This window comes from Tupaia chinensis, unplaced genomic scaffold, assembly GCF_000334495.1.
Source record: "Tupaia chinensis unplaced genomic scaffold, TupChi_1.0 Scaffold143636_1, whole genome shotgun sequence".
NCBI classification, from domain to species: Eukaryota; Metazoa; Chordata; class Mammalia; order Scandentia; family Tupaiidae; genus Tupaia; species Tupaia belangeri.
Genome location: NW_006203484.1, coordinates 495,984 through 508,699, shown reverse-complemented (window position 1 = coordinate 508,699; position 12,716 = coordinate 495,984). Strand labels below are relative to the sequence as shown.

The 12,716-nt window shown below is 37.1% G+C and overlaps 1 pseudogene; it reads left to right on the top strand.

Annotated features, from left to right (window-relative positions):
* Positions 1 to 3,379: 3,379 nt before the first annotated feature.
* Positions 3,380 to 3,623, top strand: LOC102496683 (costars family protein ABRACL pseudogene; annotated as a pseudogene).
* The last annotated feature ends 9,093 nt before the right edge of the window (positions 3,624 to 12,716 follow it).

Below are 12,716 nucleotides of genomic sequence, written 5' to 3'. Positions count from 1 at the left end.
TTTATGCCAGAGAGTGCAGATTTTCGGTATATACTGAGTGGAGACATACAATGCCTCTCATAGTCTGGCTCGCTTCACTTAGAAGTAACTCTTCCATATTCGTTCATTTTCTGTCAAATTCAAGGGTCTCATTGTTTTTTTTGTTTTTTTTTTTTTTTTATGACTGAGTAGTATTATGTAGTGTATGTGTGCCACACTTTTTCAATTTATTCATCTGTTCATGGTCATTTGGGTTGGTTCCATGTCTTAGCAATGGTGAATAATGATGCAATAAACAAGGATGTTTTCATGTTTTTCCAACTGAGTATATTCCTATCCTTTGAGTAGATACCCAAGAGTGAAATTGTTGGGTCATCTGGTAGTTCAATTTGTAGGTCTTTGAAGAATCTCCATATTGTTCTCCATAGTGCCTGTACAGATTCACGTTTCCACCAAGAGTGTAGAAGAGTTCCCTTTCCACCACCACAGCCTCACCAGCACTTACTGCCTTTTTTAAAAGAGATTTTTGCTATAGGGCACGTGTGCTTGCCAGAGGAACAGAGAGAGACAGATAAAAAGCATGCGAAATCACCCCCAGGATGATGGTCACACTGCAATTCCTTCTCCTCCATTCTCTTCTCAGGATTTTGGGCACACATGCACATGTGTCAGGTGTGTTTTAAGCCACCAACTCTGGAACTTGAACCACAGTCTACTATTTGGTAATCCAGCAATGTAACCATTACACCATCTGCTGGTCCCTCATTGCTTATTTTAAAAATCTTAGTCATTCTCACTGGAGTTAGGTGGCATCTCATTACAGTTTTGATTTGCAGCTCCCATATGATAAATGATATTGAGTGTTTTTTCATATGCTTTTTGGCTGTTCTTATGTCTTCTTCAGAGAGTTGTCTGTCCAGTTCATTTGCCCATCTTTTAACTAGGTTGATCTTTTCTTGGAGGGGGAAGGGACAAGCTGCTTAAATTCCCTGCATATTCTGAACAGTCCCTTATCTGAGGCATAATTTGCAAATATATTCTTCCAATATGAGGGTTGTTGATTTACTCTAATTATTGTTTCTTTTGCTGAATGAGAGCCTTTTAACCTGATGTAATCCCACTTGTCTATTTTTGAAATTATTGCCTGTGCTTTAGAGGTCTTATTTAAGAAGTCTTTGCCTACTTTAATGTCTCCAAGAGTTTCTCCCGTGTTTTCCAACAGTAGTTTCATAGTTTGAGGTCGTAGGTTTAGATTTATCCACTTTGAGTTGATTTTTGTTAGTGGTGAGAGATAGAGGTCCAATTTCATTTTTCTGCATGTGGATCCCCAGTTTTTTCAGCACCATTTGTCAAAGAGATTTTCTTTTCCCCACTGGATTGACTGGTGCTCGTTGTCAAAGTTCAGTTGGTGGTATTTTTGTTTGTTTGTTTGCTTTTCTGGGTTCTCTATTCTGCTCCATTGGTCCATGTGCCTGTTTTTGTGCCAATGCCATGCTGTTTTGATTATCACAGCTTTGTAATATATTTTGGGGTTAGGGAGTGAGATGGCTCCTACTCCACTCTTCTTATGCAGTATTGCTTTGAAAGTATGGTATCTTTTATGATTCCAGACAAATCCTGTGATTGTTTTTTTCTAAATCTGTGAAGAATGTCTTGGGTAATTTGACTTGGATTACATTAAATATGTTGATCAATTTGGATAGAGTTGACATTTTGGTTACATTAATTCTTCCAATCCAGGACATGTGATGTCTTTTCACTTTTTTGTGTCATTTTCAATTTCTTCTTTTAGTTCTTATAATATTCCTTGTAGAGGTCTTTGATTCTTTGGTTAGATTTATTCCTAGGTATTTTATACTTTTCCTGGTTATTGTAAATGGGGTTGCTTTCTTCAATTCAACCTCAATCTGCTCATTATTCATGTACAGAAATGCTATAGGTTTTTGAATGTTGATTTTGTTTCCTGCTATTTTACTGTATCCATTTATCATGTTCAGAAGTTTTTTTCACAGATTTTTTTTTGTTTTCTATGTACATAATCATGTCATCTGCAAATAGATCCCTATTTCAATGCCTTTTATTTTATTCTTCTGACTGTATTGACAAAGATTTCCAGTACTATTTTGAAAAGGAGTGTAGAAAGTGGGAAGCCTTGTCTTGTTGCAGTTTTTATAGAGAAACTTTCAGATTTTCCCCATTCAGTATGCTGTTCATGATGGATTTCTCATATATAGCTTTTATTGTATTGAGAAATGTCCCTTGTATGCCAGTTTTACTGAGAGTCTAATTAGGAAGGGATGTTGTATTTTATTGAACACTTTTCCTGCATCAATTGATATGATTATATGGTTTTTATCTTTTTTTCTGTTAATATGGTGTACTACATGTATGGTTTTTCATATGTCAAACCATCCTTGTGTCCCTGGAATAAAGCCTACCTGGTCAGGGTTATCATTTTTTTTATATGTCATTGAATATGATTTGCTAGTATCTTGAGAATTTTTGCATCTATATTCATCAGAGATATTGGCCTTTAGTTTCCTTTTTTTTTGGTTATGCTCTTGTCTGTTTTGGTGATGAGGGTGATGGAGGCTTCATAAAATGAATTTGGTAGAACTACCATATGATCCAGCAATCCCATTTCTTGGCATCTACCCAAAGGACAGAAGAATTTCTCATTGGAAAAGTGCTTGCACATCGATGTTTATTGTGGCACTTTTCACGATTGCTAAGACATGGAACCAACCCAAATGCCCCCGTACGGCTGAATGGATTGAAAGACTGTGGCACATATACTCTATGGAATACTATTCAGCCATTAAGAACAACAAAACCCTGACTTTTGACAGAAAGTGGAAGAATATGGAAGATTTACTGCTGAGTGAAGCAAGCCAGGCTATGAAGGAGAGACACTGTATGTCCCCACTTAATATATACTGAATGTCCACACTCTATAACTGAAACTGATGGGCTAAAGGATGTACAAACACAGGAGGTGGATGTGAATGCCAGATGTGGTGTTTGTAGAGGAGTTGGGTATGGGGAAGAACATTTGGAAGAAGGATATGAAGACAGCATTGTTGAGACAGGGAGGTAGTGTTGATCAAGTTTGATCAACTTGACCGGAGAGAAATGTTCATATATTGATATGATCACCTTGTAAGCTAAATAATGTGATTGAATATATTTTAAAAATGTAAATAAAAAATAGAATTTGGGAAGGTTCCTTCCCTTTTTTGTATTTTTACATTAAATTTTAAATTATTATTTATACATTTGCCCTCCCCTCCAAAGCAGTTTCCTTCACCTCAGTCACTTCCTTCCTCAGCACATTGTGAAGACACCCCAGTGCAGATGGACATGGGACCAGTTCTTCATCTGGAAACATAGCCAGGTGGGAATGAATGTAGATCATGAAGTTAATCTCTTAGTGGAGGAAATTCACTGTTTGGGCTCAAAAAATTCCGATGGAAAGTTAAGTGTGAAATTTGGGGTCCTCTTCCGAAATGACAGATGTGCCAACCTCTTCAGCATTGGTGGGAACTCTCAAAGCTGCCAAATGAAGGAAGTTCATTACATACACCGGGGAGCTACTTTTGTAAGGTGTTCACGATAATGTTGACATTATTTTGCTGCAAGATTAATGTAGTTCTCATATCTTTGTGTATTGTTATCTTTTTGTTTCTGGTAAACTGGAATGTTAAGTCAAAGGGCAAACATGAGCATACTTAATGTACTTTTACATAACTTTGTAAACAAAAGGAGACTCAAATTTTAGAAGTCTGTTCTTTTTTATATCTCAAAAGAAAATTTATGTATCACACTGTAAAATAAATAAAACCTATTATTTTTCTTAGGAACTTGGTTGCAATGAGGCTTTGTTTCCTTATCTGTTTTTGGTTGGGTAGGAGACTATTTCATAAGCCATTTTTAAATAATTTCTACAGATTCTTGATATTCTGTAAAACCAAGATGCAAACTGAAGACCATCTACCTGCAATAAATATGTTTATGTAATAAAGACATGCAACTGTCAAAAAATTATTATTTATACAATCACTATACACCATTTAGATTGTAAAGAGACTATCTAAAATGATATACACCTCAGACCAGCCCAGTTGTGAATACTATACACATCATCATCAACAGGTAATAAACCATGTCTGTGTCCCACAAATATCTTACCTCTTTATTTTTTCCCCAAAACTTCCTTTCCTACACTCTTCCCCTCTCCCATTCTCCTTCCACTTTGTCCCTAGTGTCCATAACAATTTTCAATGCTTTTATGTCTTCCAGTCTTTCAGTCTCTACTACAGTTTTTTTCCTTTTTGATCTTTAGAAATAGTTTGAGGAGAATGGTGGTTATCTCTTCTTTAAAAGTTGTTTTAAATTAAATTTAATTTAAATTTATTTTATACATTCAATCACATATGTCACATAGTTTGTAAGGTAAATTTTCCAACATGAATACATTTCTCACCAGTCCAGTTGGGGATACAATACACATCATCATCAACAGGTAATAACCCATTTCTTTGTCCCATAAATGTCTTGCCTCTCTATTTTTCTCCTTAATGTCTTTCCTCAGATTCTCCGTCTTCTCCCACCCTCTTCCCACACTGAATCTGGTATCTATAACCATTTTCTATATTTTTATATCCTCTAGTCATTCAGTTTCAGTTATAGAGTGCAGATAGTCTGTATATATTAAGTGGAGACATATAATGTCTCTCCTTCATAGCCTGGCTTGCTTAACTCAGCTGTAAATTTGCATTCAGGGGCCAGCAGATGGTATAGTGGTTATGTTGGTGGACTCCCACATGACTGACCATAGTTTGAGTCCTGGACTCAGTGGCTTGAAACTCATGCCGGGCATGTGTGTAAATGTCCAAAATTCCAAGAGGAGAGTGAAGGAGAAGGGATGGTGGCATGGGCATCCCCCTTGGGGTGATTTCTCACTTTCTATCTCTCTGTCACTCTCTGTCTATCCATTGAGCACGAGCTCCCTATAGCAAAAAACACACATACAAACAAAAGTGTTTTCGAATTCAAAAGTAAAGCCATCAGGACCTGGTTTTTTGTTGTTGTTGTCCATCTCATCCATGTTTCCTTGTTTGTTAGTGTATACTTGCTCATAGTATAACTTAATGATCTTTTATATTTCTGCTATAGCTGTTGTAATATTAACTGTTTCATTGTGAATTTTATTTATCTAGTTCCCTTTCTCTTCTTAATTAGTCTAGATAGCAGTGTATCAATTTTGTTTATCTTCTCAAAGACCAGTTTGGTTTCATTTATTGTCTGTATAGTTAGTTTATTCTCTATTTCATTTATTTGTGCTCAAAACTTTATTATTCTTATTCTCCTGGAATTTTTGTTTTGTTTTGTTTTTCCAGTTCCCTGAAGTGTGTTGTTAGGTTGTCTAACTGCTATCTTGCTATATTTTTTTTTCTTTTTTTTTTTTGGAGAGGTTTTTGCTATAGGGCACTTACATTCACCAGAAAGACAGACAGAAAGTGAGAAATCTGCCCCCCCGGGGGGGGGTGATGGCCATGCTGCAATCCCTTCTCCTCCATTCTGCTCTTAGGATCTTGGGCATGCATGCACATGGGCCTGGCATGAGTTTAAGCCACCAGTCTGGGACTCGAACCGTGGTTGGCTACATGGGAGTTCAGTGACATAGTCATTATGCTAACTGCTGTTCTCTCCATCTTTTTCTTATGTGCACTAATTGCTATGAACTTCTCTCTTATGCCAGTATTTGCTGTGTTCCATAGGTTATGGAAACTTGTGTACACCTTATCTTTGGCTTCAAAGAATCTTTTTATTTCCATTTTAATTTATTCAGTGGCTGTAAGGTTATTCAGGAGTAGGTTTTTCAGTTTCCATATGTTTGTGTATTTTCGTGTTTTTTTTTTTTCCTAAAGTTAATTTCAAGTTTAATTCCATCATGGTCAGAGAAGACATTAAATATAATTTCTATGCCTTTGAATGTGTAAAGTCTTCTTTTGTGCCCTATCATGTGGTCAGTCTTTAAGAAGGTTACATCTGGGGATGAGAAAATGTATATTTTGCGGTTGTAGGGTGGAAGGTTCTATAAATATCTGTCAAGTCTACTTGATTTATGGTATTGTTTAGATCCTGTATCTCTTTGCTTATTTTTTGTCTAGATGATCTATCCAAAAGAGATAGTGGGGTACTGAGATCACCAACAATTAATATGTTGCAGTCTATCTCTTCTTTTAGATCTAGCAATCTTTCCTTTATGTATTTGGGTGCTCCTAAGTTGGGTGCATAGATATTTATTTATATCTTTTTGGTGAATTAGCTCTTTTAATAATATATAATATCGTTCTTTGTCTTTTTTTGTATCTTTTGTCTTAAATTCTTTTTTAAAAAATAATCATTTTATTTTATTTTATTTATTCATTCATTTATTTTTTAATTTGACCAGAGAGAGACAGACGTTGAGAGTGAGAAAGAGAGGAAACGAGAAAGCAAATCACCAGATTCAGGACTCGAACCCTGGTTGGCCATGTGGGAGTGTCCAGTGCCTTAACCACCACGCCACCTGCTGGTCCCTCTTTTGTCTTAAATTCTATTTTTTCTGAAATCAGTATCACAACTCCAGCCTGTTTTGGTTTCCATTTGCATGGTTTCCCTTTTTTTCAGCCCTTCCCTTTTAGTCTATGTGTGTCTTTATCCACGAGGTGCATTTCTTGTAGGCATCAGATAGAGGGTTTCTGTTTTTTGGTCTGTTTTATTTGTTTTAAATCTATTCTCCCAGTCTGCGTCTCTTGATTGAATAATTTAATCCTTTAACATTACTATTGATACTTCCAGACTTGTTTCTGCCATTTAATTAGCCATTCTCTTAGTTGTCTTTTGTTCTCTTATTTCTGTCTGTCTCTCTTCAGTTTTTCTGTTATACCACTCCCTTTAGAATTTCTCTCTCTCTTTTTTTTTTTGGAGAGGTTTTTTGCTATAGGGTGTGTGCACTCGCCAGACAGACAGAGAGAGACATAGAGACAGAAAGTGAGAAATCACCCCCCAGGGGGGATGGTCACGCCGCAATCCCTTCTCCCCCATTCTGCTCTCGGGATCTTGGGCACGCATGCACATGCGCCCGGCATGAGTTTTAAGCCACCGGGCCCGGGACACGAACCGCGGTCGACTATATGGGAGTCCAGCGACATAGCCATTATGCTAATTGCTGGTTCCCCCTTTAGAATTTCTTGAAGAACTGGTCTTGTTTTGATAAATTCTTTCAGGTTTTGTTTATCCAATAATGTTTTTTCTTCTCTTTTGAAGGACAGTCTTGCCAGGTATAGTATTTTTGGTTGAATTGTTTTTCTTTTAATGTTTTAACTCTGTCTTCCCATTCTTTCCTTACCTGCATAGTTTCAGTACAAAGGTCTGATGTTAGCCTAATAGGATAGCCTTTGTATGTGTCTTGTCATTTCTCTCTTGCCATTTTTAGAATCTTATCTTTGTGATTTTGACCAATCTGGCTATAATGTATCATGGAGAGGATCTTCTTAGGTTTATTCTATTTGAGATCCTTCGTATTTCTTCATCTGGATGTCTGAATGTTTTATTAGATTTGGAAAGTTTTCTGCAAGAATTTCATGGAATAGATCTTCAGTGTACTTGTTTGATTTTTTGCTTTCTGAACTACCTATTATTCAGATTTTGGATTTTTAATGGTGTCTTGTATTTCCTGTATGTAGTATTTTCTTTTTTTCATTATTTTTCATTATTTTTGTTGTTTTTTTATCTAAGCCAGAAGTTTTGTCTTCCAGATCAGATATTCTATCTTCTGCATGATCTAATCCACTCTTAATAATTTCAAGGGAGGTTTTGATCTCCTGCATTACAGTCTTCATCTCTAAGTCATGAAAGGACTTCCTCATCTCCTGAAGTTTGTTGTTGCTTTTCTCTTTCATGTCATTGAGTTTTGTCACCATAAATATTCTAAATTCTTTTCCTGACGTTTTGGTAATTTCCTCTGTTTCCCCCCACCCCCATAGCTGGAGATGAGTTACTGTTTTCCTTTTTTGGGGGGATGTATTTCCTGTTTTTCTCATACTTGAGCCTCTTCTGCCATATTTTGTCACTTGGTGATATATTCACTTTTTGCTAATTCTTAGCAAAAGATTCTTGTAGTTGTGAACTCGTGTTCTTTTTGTTGTGAATTACTTTAGTGCCACTTTCTCTCTTCTACTGTGGTTTGCTATGTGCTATCCACAGGAAGAGTTTTGAGTTCAGATTTACTATGGAGAATTTCTCCCTTTTGCTGGTGATTCAGTGGGGAGAAAGGATTCCTCCAGAGGCTCACAATATTCGAAGATTTGTCTACTATATACCTAGACCTGTCTAGTCTCTGTGAGGATGGAAGCTGAGCAGGAAAAAGTGAGAATGTAGGATGGAAGAGCAAGAAGAAAAAAATTAGCATGGGGCTTCAGATGGAGATGTCTGTTTAAAAGACCTGTAATTTTCCTGTCCTGTGTGGGAGTAGGATATCAAATAGTTAGCAAAAGAAAGAAAAATTCTGCCTACCTGGTAGCTATAAAACTATAAGATGAAGTTAGAGGGCTGGGGCTGTTGATTGGGCTGGTTCAGCCCTGTCTGTGGTCCTTGACTGGGCAGGAGGCTCCAGATGAAGATGTATGCTTAAGGGGCCTGCAATATCCCTGTCCTTGTAGTTACGAAACTGTAAGGTGAATTTGGAAGGCTGAGGCTGGGGCTGTGGCTGAGCTGTGGCTTGGGCCGGTTCAGCCCTGCCTGTGGTCCCTGTCTGGGTAGGAGGCTTCAGATGTAATAATACCAACTTCAAAGTAAGAACATAAAGAAAATGGATTAACCACTTAGAAACCGCTAAGAACGAAAGTTATAATGGAGCCTTTATAGACATTTTAAATTTAGACAAACAGTTGTGTGAATCAAAATTTGTTGACTTAATTAATACTGCATGTTGGCTGTGTGATAAGCACTGGTGTAAGGTGATAAACAAGGCAGATGACAAGGATAAATATTTAGGGAGGTAGGTATGATAACAGTTTTGTTCATCAAAAGCCAGTTTAGTTACATTTTTAGGAAGGATATTGAACACTATCAAATAAAGCACAAACGAACAGGAGTAAACAAAGGTATCAACCCTGGGGTAGGAATAAAGGAGACTCTGAAATGCTAACAGCAGGGGCAAAAAGAGAATCAAATGGGAGATGATTCTGGCTATGGAAAATACGTGGCATTTCACTAGAAAAGGAAAGTAGGAATGAGTAGCATAACTTGAAGACATGAAAATCACATATGTTTAGTTATTACTAAAGAAGATATCCAAAAATTATGGAAATAAAATGGAATATATTAAAAAAAATAGAGGAATCAGAGCATCTGGAGATGAAAGGAGAGAAATAGTGAAGAGATTAAGTCCAAGATGCAGTAACTAGGAATTAAATTTGGGTAATGTCAAAATGCAAGTTTCTCTGTAGACAGTGAGCATAAAATGAATACTTCTAGTGAGGACAGTGATATTTGGAGGTGTTGATTTTACTATACTAGACATGCTGGTCAAATATCCTTGAACGCTATTTTAAATATATGGAACCTTTAAAAAGGGATTTCCAATAATGTTTAAAGATGTGATACTGGGTTGAATATTGTTCCCCCAGAATTCATGTCCACTGGAATATCAGAAAGTGACCTTATTTTAAAGTAGGATTTTTGCTGCTTGCAATTAGTTAATATGAAATCATATGAATTAGGGAGGGTTCGAAATCTAAGAGATAAGAAAGCCATGGAGTTGTGGAAGCATGGATTTGAGCAATGAAGTTGCAGGTCAAGGAATGACAAAGATTGTGGATGAATGCCAAAATCTACAAAGAGGCAGAAACACTTAATCTCTAGGGCTTTGGAGAGTGTGAACTTGATTTTGGACACCTTAATTTTTTATTTTATTATTATTATTTTTTGTTTGTTTTTTGAGGGGGAGAGTTTCTTGCAATAGGGCATGTGTGCTCGCCAGACAGATAGAGTGAGACAGAAAGCGAGAAATCACCCCCCAGGGGGAATGGCCACGCCACGATCCCTTCTCCTCCATTCTCCTCTCGGGATCTTGGGCACGCATGCACATGCACCTGGCGTGAGTTTTAAGCCACCGGGTCTGGGACGCGAACCGCAGTCGACTACATGGGAGTCCAGTGACATAGCCATTATGCTAACTGCTGGTCCCCTATTATTATTATTTATGCATTCAATCATGATATATCATTTAGACTGTAAAGAGACTTTACCCAGCATGATCTACACCTCAGTCCCAGCCAATTTAGAATACTATACACATCCTCGTCAACAGATAATAAACCATATCTGTGTCCCACACATGTCTTTTTTTTGGAGAGGTTTTTTGCTATAAGGCGCGTGCGCTCACCAGACAGACAGAGAGAGACATAGAGACAGAAAGCGAGAAATCACCCCCCAGGGGGGATGGCCACACCGCAATCCCTTCTCCTCCATTCTCCTCTCGGGATCTTGGGCATGTACGCACACGTGCCCGGCGTGAGTTTTAAGCCACCGGGTCTGGGACGCGAACCGCAGTCGACTACATGGGAGTCCAGTGACATAGCCATTATGCTAACTGCTGGTTCCCTCCCACACATGTCTTCTCTCTCAATTTTTTCGCCAAATTTTCTCTTTTTCCTTCTTTTTTTAAAATTTATTAATTTACTTTTCTTTTTTTAACAATAATATGCTATACATCATTACAGTATACAAAATGAATTTTTCATCCAAAATACACTGTCTGTTGGCTCAAACACATCAACATATGTGTTATCAACAAATAATTTTTCATTTCTTATGTCTTGTATATTTTGTGTTTTTTTTTTTTTTTTCAAAATTTCTTTCCTATTCTATTCCCTTCCCACACTCTCCTTCCACTTTGTTTCTAGTGTACAATTTTCAGTGTTTTTATGTTCTCCAGTCTTTCGGTCTCTACCATAGAGTACAGACAATTGATATATGTTAAGTAGAGACATACAATGTCTGTCTTTCATAAACTGACTTGCTTCACTCAGCAACAAATCTATATTCATCCACTTTCTTTCAAGTTCTAGGGCCTTGTTGTTTTTACAGTTGAATAGTATTCCATGGAGTATATGTGCCACACTTTTTCAATCCATTCATCTGTTCATGGACATTTACATCAGTCCCATGTCTTAGCAATCGTGAATAATGCTGCAATAAATATAGTTGTGCAAGCACTTTTCTGACTGAGCCTTCTCTTGTCCTTTGAGTAGATACCCAGGGGTGAAATTGCTGGATCATATGGTAGTTCTATTGGAAGATCTTTGAAGAACCTCCATAATGTTCTCCACAATCGCTGGACCAATTTACATTCCCACCAACAGTGTAGGAATGTTCCCCTTTCACCATAGGCCCTCCAGCACTTATCATTTTTTCTTTTTTTAATCTTCACCATTTGACTGGGGTTAAATGGTATCTCATTGTGGTTTTGATCTGCATCTCCCTTATAATGAGGGATGCTGAGCATTTTTTCATATGCATTTTGACTTTTCATATGTCTTAGAGAGTTGTTTATTCAGCTCATTTTCCCATCTTTTAATTGGGTTAATCATTTTCTTCTGGGTAAGCTGCTTGAGTTCCCTGTGTATTCTGGTTATCAGTCCCTTGTCTAAGGCACAGTTAACAAAAATTCTCTCCAATTCCAAACGTTGTTGGTTCACACTAATTACTGTGTCCTTTGCTGTGCAGAAACTCCTTAATCGGATGCATTTGGGGCATTATTACCTGTGCTTTGGGGGTCTTGCTTAAGAAGTTTTTGCCTACCCCAATGTCTCCCAGAGATTCCCCAGTGTTTTTCACCAGTAGTTTTATACTTTGCAGCTTTAGATTTAGATCTTTGACCCACTTTGAGATAATTTTTGTTAATGGTGACAGACAGGGTTCAGTTTCATCTTTGTGCAGGTGGATACCCAATTTTTCCAGCACATTTTGCTAAAGAGGTTTTCCTTTTCCCACTGGATCAATTGGTACACTTTGTCAAAGATGTGTTGGTTGTATGTTTTGGGGTTTATTTGTGGGGTCTCTACTCTGTTCCATTGGTCGTCATGTCTGCTTTTGTGCCAATACCATGTTGTTTGGATTATCACAACTTTGTAATATATTTTGGGGTCAGAAAGTGAGATGCTACCCACTCCACTCTTCTTGTGCAGTATGGCTTTGGCTATACAGGGTCTTTTATAATTCCAGACAAAGTCTATGATTGTCTTTTCTAGATCTGTGAATAATGTCTCTTGTAATTTTATAAGTATTGCATTAAATATGTAGGTTAATTTGGTTAGGATTGCCATTTTGATTATATTAATTCTGCCAATCCAAGAACATGGGATGTCCATCCACTTTTTCGTGTTCTTTTTAATTTCCTTTTTAAGGTTTTCATAGTTTTCCTTATAGAGGTCTTTGACTTCCTTGGTTAGTTTTATTTCTAGGTATCTTATTCTTCTTGTGGCTATGGTAAATGGGATTACTTTCTTCAGTTCTGTCTCTGTCTGCTTGTTGTTTGTATAAAGAAATGCTATAGATTTTTGTAAGTAAATTTTGTATCCTGCCACTTTACTGTATGCATTTATTACCTTGAGAAGATTTTTTTGTGGATACTATTGGGTCTTCTATGTATACAATCATGTCAACTGCAAATAGAGATCATTTCA